General features: G+C 35.2%; 4 long non-coding RNA genes across 5 annotated transcripts in view; 2 read left to right on the plus strand and 2 right to left on the minus strand.

The window, feature by feature from the left end:
- LOC138140545 (uncharacterized) overlaps positions 1 to 20,925 on the plus strand; it is a 100,400-nt gene that overhangs the window by 31,729 nt on the left and 47,746 nt on the right. The gene's annotated exons all lie outside the window — the stretch shown is intronic.
- On the plus strand, positions 1,330 to 2,320 carry LOC138140548 (uncharacterized). The gene is made up of 3 exons (XR_011162598.1): positions 1,330 to 1,572; positions 1,637 to 2,172; positions 2,227 to 2,320. It is a non-coding gene; the product is annotated as an uncharacterized lncRNA (long non-coding RNA).
- On the minus strand, positions 1,596 to 2,456 carry LOC138140550 (uncharacterized). Its single transcript, XR_011162600.1, has 3 exons — positions 2,338 to 2,456; positions 1,861 to 2,280; positions 1,596 to 1,807 (listed from the first exon to the last, which is right to left on the minus strand). It is a non-coding gene; the product is annotated as an uncharacterized lncRNA (long non-coding RNA).
- The window catches only part of LOC138140549 (uncharacterized), a 390,561-nt gene continuing 374,187 nt past the window's right edge, over positions 4,552 to 20,925 (minus strand). Inside the window, exon 3 of the long non-coding RNA XR_011162599.1 lies at positions 4,552 to 4,680. This is a non-coding gene — a long non-coding RNA (uncharacterized lncRNA). The remainder of the gene's footprint in view (positions 4,681 to 20,925) is intronic.

A 20,925-nucleotide genomic window follows, 5' to 3' on the forward strand; every position in this document is an offset into this window, starting at 1 on the left:
AAGTATAAACTTTTCTGTACCTTTTGCAAGGTGGAGCCATTTTTATGTCTCTATTGACTGGACTAAGTGGGCATATGTGGGATTTTTTTTGTACGTCACTTTTAATTCAAGATTTTTGAATGAGATTTGCGAAAAATACAGGTACATTCATCATTACACTAATAATTACAGGTTTGCAATTAATAAATATTTTGTGGTACATTTCATTCTACATTCCTTGGGGAAGATAATCCATTTTGTTTCACTTTATGAACGCAATTTCTGACGAAATAAGAAGCGACACAATTAACAGCACGTTTGACGCTCAGAAACATGGAGCATTTATTCGTTTCAATGCTCACTTTTTAAGCGACGCCACGAAGGCATAAAGGACAACTGTGACTTATTAATCAGTTTATTTTATACCAGAAGTCCTCTAGGAATAATTGACTTGCGAAAAAGTCCCTAATTCAGACTTTGATTTTTCGACTTTTGGCCAGCTTTTTGGTATTATGTGTTTCCCACTGTGCAACGGTGCGGGCGGTGCGGCATCAAATTCTTTGATTTTTCAGCCTGCGATTCGCCCGAACCGTGCATCTTCGACAGGGCACATGTGTACCGAATTTCTGATTTTATAATTTTATCCCGTTCACTATACAGTGTGTTTTTTTAAGACTGGCCATAGGGTTTTACATGCCAATTTTTCAACCCCTTGTTAACTTTTATTTTTGAGAAAATTACAAAGTGTAGCTCTGTTTTTAGATTAAACAATAATATTATCTAGTCACTTACTTCATTTTGTGACACCTAAATGGTTGTAATAGACAATTTACAATCAAAATGTTATTTGCAAAAAATAGTCAGAACATTACTTTAATAACAATAGATTCATTATTCGTGTTATAATAAGGTTCTTTACTTCAATAAAAATTAAATGAAATGTTCAAAATGGCCTCCATAGGCAGTTAAGTAATTACACAAATGTGAGGTGAAATTTCAGCCTACTGAAAATGTAAAATTGAAGCACACGGAATTCAAAAAACTTCTTTTAGGCCTCCCAATCTGGGAAATATAGCGTTACCTTACACTTTAGGTCAAGGGAGGTGCGATTTCCCGAACAATGTCAAAAATTCCTAGTGGAGTGTGGGAAAAATCTCGTGGAGTACGGGAAAAATGTGCGGACACCGTTGATTTATTCTGTTCACAGTTACTTTAAAATTAAAGTGTTCATACGTTACTTTAATTTAGTGTAAAAAAACACATTTCCCTGTATAATTTTTCCGATAAATGTGTTTGTTTAATTTATATCGACCGAAAAAAAAAATAATCGTAACAGGGAAAATGCAGCCTATTGGGTTGGCAGCTCTATATGTCAAAAAGTTTGACAATTGTCAGGTATTTCATAAATATCTGCAAAATTGCACAATAAAACAACACCACAGAAGTTGATATATCGTTTTGTGTACCTACTTTATCCGGTACTAGCTGTTAGTGCTAAAGTGCAACTGGAAAATATACTAAACATTCCTGACCTCCAAATGCTGTATTCACCTGCAGAAAGATGATTCGTTTTCACCAGGAAGTAGTGGTTAAGTAGGTACAAGACATTTTTATAATTTGCAACATCATTAACATAATTTATTTTGTAAAATTACAGTTATTGTAAACATTAATGTTAACAATTCTCCACTCTAGAGAACAATGCAGAAATTATTTGGTTACTGTCAGCTTTATTACTTCTGGCTTAGATGTCAATATGTTGTACTGGTGCTTCTACGGTACTGATGATGGAATTCTCAATGTTGGATGGTTACATTGGAAGCAAGTGCTAAAAATTCAAGTAGATTAAAGCACTGTATCGAAGTTTGTGACACAACTCACCATTGTTTGCGCTGTGACTGCAACACAGTACTTTTTTTTTTATGTTGAAGGAAGGCCATTAGTTATCACGAATCATTTTAGGAACTTCAATCTTGTATCCATAGGGCAATCAGGGTTCAAATATTTGGCAATTTTATTTGAAATTGTCCTAATTGCATTAATACCAATTGGTGAGGTTACGTACACATCAACCTTTTTCATACCTCATGAATTTTTTTTTTATTTCGAGACAACGTTAATCCGACTTCCATATATTTCTTCACAGTTTCAACCCAGTTTGGATTGGTAATGGCAAATGATCTACAAATATTGGTTTTTGCGTCAGTTATCAATATAATATCTTCTCTTGACATTTTCCATTTTTAGAGTATGTAACTCCTTTCGGAGACAGGCACCACAAACACCTATTAATAAAACTGTCTGTAATAAAATATGGTTTATTAAAAATTTGTGAATTAAAGAATAGTTATTACATACTTTCATGAGAAGAAATTCTTATGTAACGTTCTTTCGATTTTGTGGTAATAGTTCAGAATTTAGTCCTGCCACTAATCGTGCTGCTTCTGGTGTCACATTTACCTCACTTTCTGAACTAGACATTTTTTCAGTCGATTAACACACGAGAATTAAATTTTCAAGCACTAACAATGAAAATTTAACCTAATAAGCTCAGTAAATAATTTGTTAGGAAAAAAACAAACGAGCGGTCACGGTCGTCAAGGAATTGATTCCACAGCATTCGATTCTTTATTGCCAATGTCAAATTCTACAATAAAATTAGTCTTGATTTTTAAAAGATTTAATATTTTGGTCAGCCGAAAAGTCTAATACAAATGTCGTACGGGACGTATTTTCCGGCCCTAATCACGCACTCGGCTGCGCCATCGTGCCCGAAACCAGTTGTCGTGCCGGAAAATTCACATCCCGTACTCTAATGTAAATAACTATTTTGCTAGCTTATTCCTTGTTTCTGGTTATTACATTGAAATTGTTACAATACATTATCATATCTCACAACTTTGCTACTACTACTAATTTGACACAAATCGGCATGTACTCGTAGGACACTCAAGCTTCAGCGGACTCATCGCCCGCACCGCGTGGGATCTGCCGCTCCACAGAACATGCCAATTACGAAGGGCAGGTTTCGTGTTATGCGTTGGCAACAAAAAGCCCGCCATCTGGTAGTCGCCTGGCCGTATTAATGAATAAATGGCGCTCGAATACAAAATTTCTATTTTGATTTTTTATTACAAACTTTTTTTGCGGAATTACAATCAACTTGCTTTTCAGAAATAAAGAACACTTTTGTACTACTGTGTATAAACTTGGATAGTAAATGAAGAAGAAATAAAAAAAATATAATTTATTACAAATAAAAAATCTCCAAAAAACATACAATAAATGAACAACATTTGTAAATTATCTATTTCAACAAGTTTGTTTTCTTTTAAAATTGGTACTAACCACTAGTACGATTTTGTGTTTTTTTTTTTTCAATATTTTACGTATTTAAAATGTAATAAAGTTACGGCAGCATCTACGAACAAAATGTGACAATTATGTATCGGACAGAAATCACCAAAACTATTTAGAAAAAATATTTCTTTACTCACGCATTTTTTATACCCGTCTCGATCTAAAAATGCATATAGACTGGTATGCAATTTTTCTAAAAGAGGAACCACTTGCTTACTTGCATATTTTAATCTATAACTTTCATTATTGTATTCTTTGAAGCTTGTGAACAAATGTTCTTCTTCAATTTGATCCGAATACAAATTATTTTTACAAATCTGACACTCATCTGGTAATTTTATTTTTTTTATTTTTTAAACATTTTTGATCTACAACATTCTTAGTAATAAGTGAATAAAAAAACTCGTCTAAGTCATTAAATTCTGCTGGTATACAGTTTGTTAGGCATGCAGCAGAAGTACTTGGAAGGGCAATGTCTGCAGATGAAGTACTTGGAACATAAATGTCTTTAAATGAAGTACTTGTGGCAGAAATGTCTGTAGACAAATGGGGAATAGAAGTTAACTGCGATCTATTCAAGAATTTTTTAAAATTATCGAGATTTTGGCAGTCATCTGCCTCACAGTTTCTCGACAGTGACCTCGGCATTGCTAAATTATTAATTACCACCGTCTTGAGAGCTGCAATAAATTGGTGGCAACTTGAGTTAAGTGTTTTGACAACAATGTTGTCGACTCATCCCGAACAAGTTTTCAGTGGGGTCCTGATTGAAAGAACGTAAGTTCATGCAATTAAAACCCACATTTTTCAATTCACTCCATAAGCAACGAATGGCTCTAATTGATATTTGCCAATTTTGCAGAAAAGGATATTCTGCAGTGACATCTTTATTAGTTTTGTCTGCAAAAATTAATTTCCAATATTTCATCTCTGTCAAAAGCGATTCCCATAACTCTTTTTGTTCAAATTGTTCAGAGGGCTGCAAGAATGTCTTCACGTTCTGGAGAGGATCAGTTTGAGGGTTAGCCGGTGGGGATCTAGGGTAAGGAGTGTTTTCTACATCGGTCAGCGCCACACGGACATCGGGCTTAAGTCACCTGTCACTCGAATGCTGCGAAATTACCAGATTGTCGAGGCCCACATCGATATTTTTTGTTGCAGCATTTCGCAGATCGAAAAATTCTTCTCCATCTTCTGGTGAACCAGGGCGATCCTACTCAGATGAGTGCTCGGTAGTTACAGCCTGGGTGTTGGGATGCTCTGTGTGTAATGGTTGTTGTGTTGTGATTGTGTTTTGTGTATCATTTTCTTTTTGGCAGGGCTTCTAATTGGGCGTCAAGCCTGTTAGCCGTCAATAGTAATAATAACTCTAAATGGGGAGAACCATCTTGCAGAACGCAACGATATTCCTTCCCGTGATCGGGAAATAAACTGTAGCCATTTAGAAAATCTAATAGGCAATCAATTTTTTCGACAAATTCTGCTGTATGAACACTTTCAGCCAGTAATCTGTCAGGATGTGACATGGAGTACACATTAATTGCAGCTGCGACAGTATGGCTCAATTGAGCGGCTGCACTTTTGACTCTCATTTTCACAAAGGAATCTTTGAAATTATGTAATAATTTAAACTTGCTTTCGGAATCGATATTTTGCATTTTGCAACTTTATTTGTTGCAAATTGTATACTGCAACGCAACATGGTATTTCTCATGCATTTTAGTAAATGCGGTACGTCGAAGATTGTAACAATCGGCTCTCCATTTACATAAAAAACGTATGGGTCAGAGCCATTGGTTTCAGAGCACAATTCTTTTAAGGCTTTCTTTTGTGTGGAGCCTTGGTCGCATATCGTTGCCATAGGCTTAAGGCCTATCTTTTGTAATTGAGCAATTCCGTTGGTCAAAATTGTTTTCAAGCTCAAACTAGGCATACAAGCAGATGTAAAATAGAATGCTAGAACCTGTTTCCAATTTCGTCGCAAATCACTAATCATTATAACAAATGCATGATTGGCCGATTTCGCAGTTCGGCCTAACTCCCCCTAAATCTTCATATCCCGAAATTATATCCTTTTCTCGCTGGTAATGATATCCACTGCTTAAAGATATTTCATCAAATATTAGTGTACAGTAAGTATTTATTTAAATCATTCATTTCATGATTTTTGGCTTTCAATTCCATTAATAATGTTTGATTAATACCAGCATCGAAAGGAATGTTAGACAAAATTTGTTTTAAGGTTCTTATAGAAGGCAACAAAAAATAGGCTGACAAATATCTATATACACGGGGGACTTCTCTTGTATATTGTTAATGCGAACGCCTTATCTTCGACGGTCCAGCGTCGACCATAATTTGGTTTGTCTGCATTACGAAGTTGTGATTTAATGAAATCCTTTGTTACATCATTTAATTTATTTTCAATAATATCAAAAATATTTGCTTCAAGCATCTTTTTAATTGATTTTACTTGCTTTTGTTCTTTCTCTAAACTTTTCTTTAATTTACACATGCGCGAACTTATATTCCTGTGAATCTTACACATTTCGCGTTTTCTAGGTGTACATTCGTTTTTTGTAACTCTGACTTTTCTTAAATTTCCTTTGTTTTCCCCTTTTTTTTGGAGTGGAGCAGCTGTCAGGTGGCGAAAGTTCACTAATGCTACTAACTTCCATTGCAACATATCCATTTGAATCAATTTCTTTGGGAATAACACAATTAACTACGGAATAATCATGATCGTCATGATCATTACAGTTATGTAAAACAGACTCTGAATTAGAAGGTTCAGTATTTGCAACAGCTTACAGTTAGTTACCTTTGATTAATTTCGAGTATGTAAAATGTAAATAATTTATTCAATTGACTGTTTAACCACAATGAAGACGATACTCTTAATACACAGTTCTTCCACAATTTTGCACACACTAGCTCTACATTCATTTACACTTTGAGGAACACCACCTTATTTATTATTCATTTATCTCAGGCTACAAAATCGGCTTTTGTACTTAAATAACCTAGTGAATTAACGCACACAGCCTACAGCGTTTTCAATAAATATCATTAATTTGATTCAATTTGTCAGATTTGTCACAAACGATTCAGGTGTGGTTGTTTAGATACTGCCATCCTTACAAACACCAACAATTAATTCATGACTAGGTACGTATTTTTGTGGACAGCAGCGTCGAATGGGTGTGGATAGGGGTTAATTTATCCCCATTATTTTGGACCTAATAAAAATGGGTTTTCTGGACTTGTTAGATCCTTCTAATGGCCCAGAATTTTTTTGGCAGGTTATATCGGGACCACCCTGTATATTTCCATGTCTTGTAGCAACAATTTTTGGAAAACAAGCATCACTCTCCTCAATGAATGAAGATGTTAATTGTGCGGTTTTATCTAAATCTGATGACAATATTGACAATGAAGTTGATGAGCATGGCTAGGGAGAAAGCGAGTGAGCTCGAGCGGAATCTACACTTAAAACTTCGAAACTCCCATCGGCCATGACTTGTAATTCCATATTTTGCCAATTTTCTGTCAACTTATTGTTGGCGTCGATATCGTTTGTACGATTATTGTCTTGAGGAATAGGAAGTCCTACTTGAGAAGAATTAATGCTGTTTACTTCGCATACTGTAGTTGAAACAGAAGGACGATCTGAATTTGAATTACGTGTGGATGAACAATGTGGTTGCTCAATGACACTTACAGAAGGACTTCGACTGCGACTTCTTACTTGTTTACAAACATTCCTAAAAAAGTCATAGTTTGTATAAAAACATGCTTAATAATGATTATTATTGCATACCTGTGTGATTTTAAGCGACTTACAGCCGTGTTTGTAAGTGATTTTTTGCAAGTTAAACATTTAGCCCAATACTTGCGGTCATTTTTTATTAAAACATACCCAAGATCATCAATTTCATTATTTTTGTACCGCCCAACCATAATTGTAAATATATGTATACGACAAACAAAATTTGATGAATAAAAGAGACCCACTAAAACATAACATAACCTCCATATGTCAACTATGCTCATTTTCTACGTTGTATACATTTTCTACATCATTATCTACACCAAGTCAATTATCTACACATTGTCTACCTACATGTGTAGATAATTATTATCGACGTGTGGATGCCCATCACTGGTTAACTGACGTGTAGGAGGTACACAGAGACGATGCAACTTACATACAATGTGTATTTTGCTGTTGCGTATTACATTTGTTCACACCTTACAACTACGAGCACGAGCTGTTTTTCTGCGGCGGTTGAAGGACGAGAGAGAGAGATTTTTCTCATTCGCCCTCCACCCTTGATCGTGAATGAGTGCGGGGGTAGGGGTAGCGCCAGATTTGAAATTAGGCACTTGTTCGGCTAAGAGGAGGCGCTACACTAAAAAAAATATTAAAGTAGTCCGGTCGTCTCAGTTTCTAATCAATAGAGCAACTGATTTCTAAATTCGTACAATCAAAATTTTTCTACAATGATACAATCACAATTTTGATTTTTTGATAAATTATTTCCGATTTATTTGTATCGATATAAAAAAAAAATCATTAAATATACAAGTTGACATTTTTAATCGGATCTTGTTTTGACTCAAGAATTAGTCGCGTTGCGTGAGCATTGGTGGTGAGTCACGTGGTCGTCTGAATAATGGCTGACACTTCCGCATTAATAGCTGTTTATTCTTAGTTTTCGCAATTTTTCTCTTTGGAATGCCCGGTAAGGATGGTAATTAAGGGCACCAGCGAATTCCTTAAGTTATTTTCTATCTTTACAGTAGTTTTTTGTCATAAAATCAATGTTTTTTAACTGCACAATTTCAATTTTTATGTGCCCGCGAAACACCTGTCCATAAGATGCCATGTTATTCAGGCCATTTTCGAAAGCCTTTTATTCAAAATTTAACTCGGTAAGGCCCTTAAAAAACTTCGAATTTATATTCCAAAAGTGTTCAACTTTTGAGTTGTACACTTTTTGTTACAAATTCAATGGTATCGATGTGACAACCGGACTACTTTAAGTTTATACAACATGTTTTCTAAAATGAAGTAATAAAGGTAACTACATTTATAGATTTCTATAGTTCATTTACATTAAACACATCTATAGCATTTTCATCTCCCTTACATTTATAAATATTTTCTGAATTAAACATATTGTCTGAAGGTTGCAAACCTTCATTATTGCATCCAATGTGGAAACGGGCATTTTGTTTCTAAGTTTATCTTTTACAATACCCATAATTGAAAATGCTCTCTCTACTTGGGCATTTGAAAATGGTAAACATAGCAACGTTAAAGCCAATTTAAAAATGTTGCCGTATCTCCGTTCGCCCTCAGGGGTCGTAATTTTTGATAGTTCTACAATTATTATTGGACCATTGAGAATGTGACATCAATTTCCATTCTGAAAGTGCAGAATCCACGTTTTCACATACATTTTCAAAAATACTTGCTACGTGCTTGATACATATCTGGTTGTATTTTAGAAGTAGCCAGTTCCGGTGTAAACAATTTAATATTTTGTAAAATATGGCATATTCTCTGCAATCTTTTTTTTGAATTTGAATTCAAATTCAACAAGAAACTTTTTACACTTGTAACACTGGTTTGTGTTTAGATGTGTTTATTTGGATCGAAATAGAGGAACCATTTAAGATATTTATGTGTTGAACCACTAGAACAGTCCAGAGGACGTGGAAGGCTCCAAGACCGCCAACAAGCCGTTAGTCAGGGTGCGTAAAGCGCTTCACCAATCGTCTGGGAAACCTCGAACTTCCCCAAGATAACCCCGGCTGTACCTAGTCGGTGGTGCTATCTTAGGCGAGAAAGCGAAGTGTTCTGACTTCTGATCAATTCAATTCAATTCAAAATACATTTATTAACTTCGTATGGTACATTGCAATACTATTAGGTGTAAGTATTAATACATTCATAACATAAATATATAAATAAAAGGTATTATAAAAGTAAAATAAAATCTTTCAAAAAATAAAATAAATTCTTCAAAATAAAAATATATACATAACAGGTAATATAAAAATAAAATAAAATAAAATTCTTTAAAAAATCAAAAAATAAAATGAATTCTTTGAATCAAATATATAGGTACATAACGGAGAATATAAAAATAAAATAAAATTCTTTAATAAATTAAAAAATAAATAAAAACAAAATGAATTCTTCAAAACAAAAATATATACATAACAGGTAATATAAAAATGTATGATTAAAATTTTATTATTAATTTATTGGAATGTGTTTAGTTTTCTTGTTTTTGAACTTTTCATTGTCCCACTGCCGTCATTCTTTTTTTTCTGTGCGGCCAATTGATTGTTTTTGTTTTTTACATAATTATTTAAGCATATATTAGCAAATATGGAACACAGAGAATTTAAAATATTTTTATAGTTATTTCCACAATTACAAGTTTCTAGAAAATCTTGAAAATAGTAATCTGACTGAATGCTGAGTACAGTTAACTTACATAAGAGAATTTTTTGTTCAGAGCAATTTAAAAATTTTGATAAGCAAGTTTCATCATTTAAAATATACTCCAAAATCGAACACATATGTACGAAAATAAACATTACAGAATCAGTTGCAACCGATAAACCATTCCTTTGTAGATTATCAAAATAAACATCACCTAACTGTTTTCCTTTTTCTGCTCTAATTACAGAAATACATTCACAACAACTTAATTTTTTTGATATAGAATGTGCGGCATACCCAGAAATATATATTTTTGCAGAGAAATCTATATCACAATCCTGCAGATAAATTGTCTCTAATATGAAAATAAAATCTTTAATATGTGGGAAATTATCATTATCATAATAATTAATTTTTTCATCGTCAATTATTGCTCCAAAATTTTCCTTCAGTTCTGTAAATGAGAAAGATCCATCAATTTTTTTAAATACCTTTTTAACTCTAATTTTCTTCTCAGCTCCCAGTATGTCATCATATGAAACGTTATAGTTACATCCAGACAGAGATCGATATAATCCGAAGCGTTTTTCTAAATTATCGGTACTAAATTTTCCAGCTAGTATGTACTTTAAAGTATCGTAAGTTTGAAAGCTCTATTCAATTAAAGATATTAAAACTAATGTGCTTTGTCGTAAAGCGTGATAAGTATCATTTGATAATTTGCCATTAAAATCTTTTAAGCTATTCCACTGGTCTATCCACAAAACAAATTTTTTTAAAAACTGCAATTTGACATCGTCATCTATATGTTCCTTTTCAAAAGGGGTACACCATTCATTTCTCTTAATTTTGCCTTTAATATTGGAAGTATTATTTACAATATCCCACCATTTTCTAATAATTTCACAAAATTGTGCTGTGTCATTAATTGACTTTGATTTCAAGCAAGATACTGTGGAACTGTGAAAAATATTATCTGCCAAAATAACCTTCTGTCTATCCAAAACAGATGGATACAGTGACTTATAACAAAGTTTAAAGGCTTGTTTAGCAAGTGAATTTTGTTCTGCATGATAAATGTCTCGATGATTTTGAAATTTTGCATACCGAATTGTCTCCAGATCTTCCCAATCACAGAATACAAAGGTGTTATCTAGATTTTTTAAATTTAGCCAATTTTTCCAAATATTTTTAAAGATGTGAACAAAGTCATAAGTAAGAAAAATTGTTTTTTCTGGGCTTTTCGGATTTTCAATTTTAAATGATTTTGAAAGTGTTTTAAACATAGCTCGATTTATGGAATGGTTATCGGTTATAACACAAAGCACTTCAAAACCACAGTCCTGAACAAAATTTATTATTTGTTTTGTTATTTCAGTAACCTCTGTTCCTTTTATTTTGTTCACGGGAACGAATTTAACAACTTCTTTTAAATTTCCAAATGCAGAGCTAATCATGTAAGTTAAAACTGTTTTGGCCACTTCATTAGATGGTGAATTTACAGCAGAACCAATTATACTTTTTGATCTATAGTCTAATCGAGCCGTTATATAAATTTCGTCTACTAACAGTACTACAACCCGCTCTAATGAAGTTAAAGGTTTAGAGACATTTACAAGATAATTTTTATTTGTTAACTCAGAATTAGGTGAAACTTGAAGAGAAGACGATATTGACTGCAAATATCGTTTATGGGGCAAAATTAAAAAACTGCGAATTAATTCGTAGCATGAAGCTGATTGGGAATATAAAATAAAAGCCATTATAACAGTACAAGATGAATATTTTGGTTTATCATTTACAATTTGTCGCAACTGATCTATAATTATTTCTAATTGTTTGATTTTATCAAAATTTTGTTCTCTTCCCTTTTCTTGGGCATTTATTAATAAATCTAAGCCCCGATTTAAAATATTTACCTACTGTTGGTTCTGAATAATTATTATCAGTTGAATTTTTGTATCGTGCTAATAAATTTACTAACTGTGACAACCTAGAAAGTTTAAGATCGAAAGGCAAAATCCACTTTAATTCATTTGGAGTTAGTTCTTCTTTTTTGATGCATATTTTTACTTGCAAAATTTGACTTACATATATCGATGTGTCAATTGTTAAATTATTATTACTAAAATTTAATGTAAAAAAATAAACACCATTATCACTTATTTTAAATTCCCACCCAGACATATTAACCTCAGTTGAAATTTTGTTTTTTAAATCATTAAAATCGATAATAATGTCTGAATTTAAAAAATTGGTCACATTATCAATTTGTCTTTGACAAACGGCATTTCATCTAGACTGAGGGTCATTTCTTTCTTTCGGTTTTGATTTGGTTAAATACGCGGGTAAATTGGGAAAGATACTGGGGATGGCATTATCTTTTAAGCGTGGTCTGTTTAAAAGAAGTTCTTTAGTGCTTCCATCAGGTTGCAAGTGTTTATCATACCTAACAATATCAGTAGAATGAAAGTGTAATTGACAGACCACACTTGAAGATGAGGGTGTAAAATCATCCCGCGGAATAGCTTTCAACCATGCTTGTTTACGTTCTTCATTTTTAGGAAATTTAAATATACTCATACCACGATTATTCTGTGTTGTCTTCAATGCTGAATCATAGTTGCTGTTACAACCAGGCACACAACAACGGCTAGGCATGTTTTTGAGGTTATACAGGAGACTCCCCACAAAAAACACAAATTACACCGATAAATGAAAACAAAAATGTGTTAAACTTTACATAACACGGTTGAACAACTCTTCCCACACACATCAAACCCTTTTATACATGAATATTTACCAAAAAACGGCAGTTATGAACAAGAAAATGAAAACTAACACACACTCCACTATATCGCGCCATGTATATTGCTGACTTCGACGGTCCTCAAGCGATGTTGCCAATTCTACGTCAGCACGGCTATCTCTTACGACGGCTACGATGCAAGTTAATCTGTTCGACACGATACAAACATCCCATAAAATTGTATATAACTCTGTCTTTGTCACACTCTTGGCATTTGTCGATATGTCCTCTCTTTTAATTTGGCGTCTCAAAAACGAACAATGAGTTGTGGCTACCTTATTTATCATGGAGAACCTTAGATGGTGGGTGTAAGCAGCGCTACTCTGGCGCCTAAAGTCGGAACTACTCGTACGCTTGTTACATACTAGTTTTAATTATTACGGTTTTATCTTGTTCAATATTAGATGATTCTTTATTGAAATTGTATCCAAAACAAATGTAATTTACATCCATTACATAATCTACAAAATTGAAGCTTGTTATTTCATGTTTTAATAAAGGGTGTTCATTTAATATTCTGGTAGCATCACCTATGGAAATCTTTTGCTTTGAAAAACGGATGTCGCAGCGTTAAAATACGACATAACCTCACTAAAAAATAACAGCATGACACGAATTATGATAAAAAAATTAACACAATTATAATTCACGCACAAATTAATCAATTTTTTAAATGAGGTGCTGGAAATGTCTACCTTCTTCTTTTCGTAACAATTTGTGGCACGTTCCTGCTTTCCAACATAAAGTTCAGCCTGTTGCGTTGCGATAACTGACGCACTGAAGTGTGGGGAGCATTTTGCATTATTTCTCTTGCAGTTTCAATAACTGCACTAACTGCAGTAGTGCGTTTTAGCGGCTGACCTGTGGTTTTTACTCCCAAAATTACTGCGCATAAATTCACCTTTTGGGGCCATCGTGTGTATGTTTTTTGAAAAAAAAAAAAACACAGAACCTGTAGAAAATTAAGTAAGCTGCAAGTGTGCGAAAAATCATTTTGAAATTAGCAGTAGCAGAACCAGTAGCAATAAAGTTTACACCCAGTAAATCCCTGGTTCATCGATAAAAAAATCACTGTATAATAAAAAAAAAACAGAAATTGTAGAGTCTATGCCGTGTTTGAAAACGTATTTGTGGATTCAAAACAGATCTTTATTTATAGCTTTTATATTTAATACAACTTTTTTTATTAATGTCATAACAAACTGTAGTTACTCAGGCAACTTGATGGGAGTTTGCATATTTCCAACGGAATGGCACTAATAAAATAATTGCAAAATTTAAAAACAATACTAAGAAGTCATTCTTTGGTAATAGATTGCTTACAGGTAAATTTTAATAATTAAAAGAAAAACAATGAAAAATCCCCCTAACACTAAGATGTACCAGTCATTTTATAAAATTGAAGAAAACTATACTTAATATTTAGTTATCTAATAAAATACAAATATTAAAAATTAAAAACATAATATGTACATACTAAAAGTCTTTCTTTGGCAATAAATTGCTTTATATTATTATTCACTGTGATTATCTTACTTTTTCTTACTTACTTACCTCTCTTGTAATTCAAGTTTCTTTATGTAATATTCTCTCTTTATGGTGTTATGTTCTCTAATTTCAAATACTAATGGCTCTGTAGCATTGATAGCATGATCGGGCCGTTGTGTTGAAAATTTTCTTTTTATGCCCTGTTTTGGGATTGTTGAATTGACTAGATCCTGATTATCATCCATCACCTGCGTATAGGGTGAAGAATAAGAGTGATCAGTGCTGGTTGAAGCTTGATTAGTGTTTTCCAACACAAAATCACTAATTTCCCTTTAGTATATTAATCGGTTGTTTGAAATCCAACTCATTATTTCGATGTAAAAAATTAATTACAAGTGATTCTTCTGTATTTGGATGCCCTTCAATTGGCACTTGTCCCAATAAAATGGTAACAGTATCCTCAAAAGCGTTTAGCTTTTGAGAAGACTCCTCTCCGCCTCCGGTTTGTCTCCGATGCTTATTAATAGCACTTTTTTTTTGCTTCGCTCGACTGCACTGGTGTTGCCGTGTCTAACGAATGAGTGATATTTTATATAAATTTGTTATATTTTCTTAGAAACCATACCTTTCTCCAGAACTTCCAATTCTTTTTCCCTCCTTTCAACTGATATAATTGTTTCATTTGCCTTTTCGCAATTCCAGAAGCATGGTCATAAATTCAACCAATACAGCCTTTTGTTCTTCGGAAATGTTGCCGACCGTTTTAGTGCCCACTGTTGTTTATTATTATTATTCAATAAACTTTATTAATCCCTTAACATTTCAATTTATTACTGACGTGGTCTGGCGTTATGGCGTCTGTGTTTCTGACTGTGTTATGGCGTTTTCGTGGAGTGTGTGTAGGGAAATTAGGGAATATTTCATAACAGTTGATTTTTGTGTATGTATTATGTTAACAACACTGGATATTTTGCATCGTTGCCATACTTTGCCATTGAACTAAGATTTCGCATACGCAGCCAGTTACGATTCGAATGAGATGCAATTTCTTACATGTATTATACATATTCTATTCGATCATTTACGAGTGAATTCGAGAATCGCAGCCCAGATGTGTTAAAACCAGGCCCGGACTGGCCACAGGGCAGATCGGGCAAATGTCCGATGGGCCGGATGCCCGGTGGGCCGGCCGCCGGTCTGACTCGATCGATCGGCCATTGATTTTTTTGCTATTTAAAAAAAATAAGGAAGAAAGGAATTTCCGCGGATATTTCCAAGCCAGATGATCGACTCAAATTACGGAAAGCAGAAAAATTCCTGCCAGTCGAACGTGCAGATTTGTTATCATGTAAACAGTATGATACGAATTCTTTAGCGGTGCGAATATTTCCGCGGTGGTCTGGGCGTGAGGGATCCTTTAGTCTTTTTAGTTTTGAGCCGCCTCGCCGGTACGTTCTAGAAGCTTTCTTGGTTTTTTGTTTTGCTATAGTGTAGACACAAAAAAAAATAGTGTTATATTATAAACTTTAAAAAGACATCGTTCCGTGTGCGCACAACAACTAAGTGAGTGAGTATCCTACATTTATCTACTAGTATGTTTATCAAAGCGACAAAGCGTTATTTTCTTTTGAATAAATTAATATAGTTCACAACACACACCATGAATACATAAATACTTTTTTTGTTTAAGGGACTTGTATCTATCTAGTGACTAGTGAGTTGAATAATGAACAACAAAAAAAAGCGCAAACGGGGGGCAGAGAAAATCAGATTAAAGAAACAAAAACTTTTGGAAGCCAGTGGTCAAAAATGTGTCAAGTTGACAAGTGTTTTCAAGTGTTCGTCGTCTTCGTCTACATCTACATCTGATGCAGTGGCGGAGATGGTAACTGAAGTAATTAATATTAACAGTTTGTCTCAAGATCAAGAACTGTCATGTACTGGGCAACAGTTACATGATCATATTGAAATTGAACAAGAGAATGTGAACACACACCATGCGCATACCCCTGCCCTTGATCCTCCTCATCCTTCTGCAAGCGATCAACAAACTGAACAAGATGACAGCCATTTAGATTTAGATGTTTCGTTTGATTATTTTAAGCATCCTAAAAAAGGACAACTCGATTTTTTTTTTAAATATCATCCAAAGCAAGACATTAGTGATCCTGTGTTACAAAGGGCCTTATATCGCAAAGATGGGTCCAAACGCAAGTGGCTGACCTATAGTGAGGAACAAGGTGCCCTGACATACGCAATAATAAACTTCAATCTGGTGAACTGGATGAGTTAAGTAGACACTTGTTAAAATTTGATAAAACAGCTACAGGTGAAAATTTGCGGACTGAATTGAAAAATTTAGCATTGCATTGGGATAAACTTAAAACTACTGAGTTAGAACATTATAAAATCTTAATAGAAGGAAATAATACTGAAGGTAATGACGAAATGTCTTTAGAAAACCAAGAAGAAGAAATGTTTGCGCAGTTTGCTGCTTCAAAATTTTGCATAGATTCAACCTGTTGACCAATGCCTACACTTTAATTGGACTAGCATTCAAATTTCTGCTTACGTTATCATTGAGTCAAGTTGCTTGTGAAAAATCCTTTTCTACCCTAAAAAATATAAAAAATCGCATGAGGAGCACCTTATCTTCCGATTACATACTTAAATTCTTTCATGTTAATGGCGGTAGAAAAGGATCTGTTGATGAATTTAGATTGCGACGAAATTATTGATAAAGTAGCTGAAAGCAGTGAACTTCTTCAGAAGTCATTGACTAACTAACTTGAATTATTAAAAATGACAGTAAATATGATAGACTACGTCCACTGATAGAATGCATTTTTTTAAATATCCTTAGATAACAAAATCCCCAAACCATAACATTAAAAATATTAAGAAAGTATCATAGATTGTGTTGGTAATATCTTGAAGTATTCGCGCCATTGATTCTCATTGGTTGTTATGAAACCCACGCGAAAAATAAATTATATGACATTTCAAATTTGAAATTGTCAGTTCTGTCAAAGCGGTTTAAGCATTTAGATTTGCGATTTTTCATCTTTAGAGCTTTGTTTCGCGATTCTCTGGTTTTAAAAGTTATTAGTTTTGACCGTGTTGCTGTTTTGATCTGTTCCGTTGCGATTTTTTGTTTATTTTTTTTAATTTGTGAAGTGAGTTGCTGCCTCAAAAATCTAATTACATACAAACATCGAAAATGATACAGAGGTAATTTTTGTTCATGCAAGAAATAGGAGTGCATATTAAATAATCTCTTGCTTGTGTTTAGCCATTTCCGAAAAAAGCTGGATATTTTAATTTCATTAGCCAGCTTTTTCGGAAATTCGAAAATGTATTGTGGGTTGCATTTTTTATTCCGTCGGGCACATTATTACTCGTGAAATACCCTGTATTAATAAAACGTAATACATATATTACTCCTACTGTACTGAAGTTTTCTTTCGTCTTTCGTCTTTCCGTCTATAAGTGCAAACATGCAGAATAATAATAAAACATCACGTGTAAACCTGCTCTTTCCATTTTTTAAAATTTCGCGCCGGATCTATTTGTTGTAGCGTAGAGTGAACATTTTTAGTAACATTTATGTCAAACAATCTATGAGTGGACAGGGTTTACAAAATTTACATTTTTTGTAGTTATTTTGTTGCTTTCTTGTGGAGATTCAGAGGGCCGATTGTCTATAAAATGCCCGGGCCGGTTTCAGGTCCCAGTCCGGGCCTGGTTAAAACCACGACCTTCTAAATAGTCGAGACTTTTGGCTTTCTTATAGCAGCCAAGCCAAGAGTCTCGACTATTTAGAAGGCCGTGGTATACACCATTCACGATGTTTTGGCATAAGGGGAGGTTATGATTTCATTTTTTAACGTTGGATTTCTGTCACCTCTGCTGTCACTTTTTACCACCGGCCCCTGGAGCGGTCGAACTGTCGACTCCATCTTCGGGGCTGTCGAGATTTGTTGACCGATGCCGTTTTAACACCGGGGTTGCAAATGCATCCCGTCGTTTCGTAAACCAGCCGGTTTACCCGGACCGTCAAGCTGTCTTTTGTCCAAGGGAGAGGAGCACGAAAAGAAAACAATCTTCTCGTTTCAGGTCAGGTAAAGAAGTGCCTTGACTGCCGTGCCGTTTGCGGCCGGCGTCGGCTATTTTTAGAAAGTTGGACCAAATGCGGCAAAAGAACGAGGGGGAGTGGTTTTAGACCACCCAAGCGGCCCACGGGTAACACACTAAAATGCCTGACATGCGGACCTACCAAAATGAACGTAACATGTTGCCGAATTTTCCGTAATCATAATTAAGCAACTTTAAAACGTATTGATGATGTTTGTATTAGACTGCAGAACATATATTGACTAAGTTACGATGAAGTCAAGTCCTTTTTTGTGTAAATTGAATTGTATTGAATTGAATTGTATGTTGTCATGAAAACCTCAAGAGCCGCATCGGTAAAGAGCCCGGCCTGACTAGACCCACTATTCGGAGGTTCGAAATTCGGTTTTTCAGGACCGCCACGGATTTTCAACTCTACCAACCCGCAGCGGTGCGACTAACCTAAATCCGAAGATTAGGGATCATCGGAAACACAAATTCACCAGAACCTTCTCCAATTTATTAACAAATAACAAAATAAACACACTAAGCTAAACGAACAAGTACAAGTTTCAAACAGAACAATGCGTAATTCCTTTGGCCGAAGCTCGTCTACAATTACTCCTGGTCGGGAGTGATCCGCAGGTACGCTACAATAATACAATGCCAACCGGACCAAGGGTACAATTGACTTAACGACTACGTCCGGGGCTTACATCTAAATTCAAGGGGGTGAGGGGGAATTGAATGGGAGTAATAATGGGGGAACAACGATCTGACTGTGTCTGCGATGTGAAGTCGTCGATCGGCGGGGCACGGCGGTTCAAGGTCGAACCTTCTCGAGGTGGTCGGCGTGCTACGTCAGGGACGGCGAGGGGTTCCCAGGCGGGGCTCCAGAATCCAGAATCGGGTGAAGCAAGGGGCCTCCGCAGTCAGTGATGCGATGGCATCGACGGGGGAAAAAGAGGACAAAAGAAGAAGGCCTGCAAGTCGAATCCGCGTCACAACGGGAAACTGGCTTAGTGCAGCAAACTCGGCAACTATCTTTACCTCAGGTGGTGGTCGGCTTTCGTGCGGTGGTGTTGGGCGTGGTGGTATCTTCCCTATTCGACTCGAGGTCGCGTGCTCAAACTTCGCAAGGTTGCAAAATAACACAATTTTCGCCCAAGCGGCACAATGGAGGTTCACTGGTGACCTAATCCGACGTTACGATCGTCGATGGAACCAACCGGGCAAGATTGCGGTTGCAAAACCCAAATTGCCACCAGGACCGACAAGACACACACACTTACTTCCAGACCAGCAGAACCACAAGTGACATGGCCGCCCTTCCGCCCATGATGCTCGACGGTTCGACCCAAAACGGAAAGGAGATCGGTCTTCCCGGATCGGGGCACATCGAGGAGGTTTGTGGTTATGGGACCATGCGATGTAAACAAAACAAGATAACCTCAAACGGCACCGACGAGGGGGCGGAAACGACACGTTACAATGTAAGGACAAGACAAATAGCACGGATAGTGAAGGAAAAAACAACAATCCAATTGAAGTAGCACGTGGGTTTTGTAAGACCTGTTATAACTTCGCGACCCTCGTCTGAGGACAGAGTTGTGAATAGAGATTGCAATCCAGCAGCGTTTTAAATCCAGCTGAATTTTTGCTGTACCAACATCATTCCAGCTGGATCCAGCGCGGATGCAGCCATATATTGATATAATGATTTTTTCAAGAAATGAAACGATTTTTTTTAAATACTTCAGAAACTTTAATTATTTAGAATGGTCACCACAAATCAGTAAAACTTCTTACTCAATAGGTAGTACCTAAACTTAACCTTGGGATGGGTATTTTACAGCGCGAAAACACTCGCACTCGCCTTCGCCTCGTGTCTGTTTAGTTTGAATGCTGTAAAATAATTAGGCCCAGTTGCATAAAGCTTACTTAACATCGTGTCAGCTAACAAGGCGTCAAGTCAGAAATCCGTCCATTTCAAATTCAGTGTTAAATATCCCCCAATCAGATCGCTTGACAGTATGTTAACTTTAACAACGAGTTGACATCGCTTTATACAACCGGGCCTTAGACTTTTTCGGCTGACCAAATGTTTTATTTTGCACTTTTGCAGATTTTAATCAAATGACAAATGTCAAACTTTTTGACATACAGAGCTGAAAATTTTGAAAGTGTAATTAATTCCGCAAAGGAAATTGCAGACATATTAGATGTAGATCAAGTTTTTTCAAAAATTCCAAAGAAAAAAAATTGATTATGAGGCGAATGCTGATCAAATAAATAACCCAAGAAATAATTGAAAAAAAAATAAAGTCTGCACAAACGCCGCTCATAAGCAGCCGGTATTTTCTTGCACGTAATGTCTATGAAGGCTTTCTCGATGCAAACTTTTACATTATAGAAACGTTCAAGCATGCTGAGCAGACTGTTCCATCATAGCGCGGCGGTCAAGAATCAAACTCATTTCTTTGCTCTTCGCCCCCTTTACCTATTTTTGCAAAAACAAAATTAATCAAATCCTGCTGTATTTAAATTGTGCTCATTTAAATCTACGTGCACACGTTTAAAAAGTGTAACGCGAAGGGTACTAAACTAGGAACGTTTTTTCCAATTACATTTTTTGGTTCAATTGCATTCATTAGTTTTAAACAATTATTTTTAAATGGAAACCTTAAATTAATCTGGTCAAGTAATTCTTGATCGA

This window comes from Tenebrio molitor, chromosome Y (genome assembly GCF_963966145.1).
Source record: "Tenebrio molitor chromosome Y, icTenMoli1.1, whole genome shotgun sequence".
Taxonomy (NCBI): domain Eukaryota; kingdom Metazoa; phylum Arthropoda; class Insecta; order Coleoptera; family Tenebrionidae; genus Tenebrio; species Tenebrio molitor.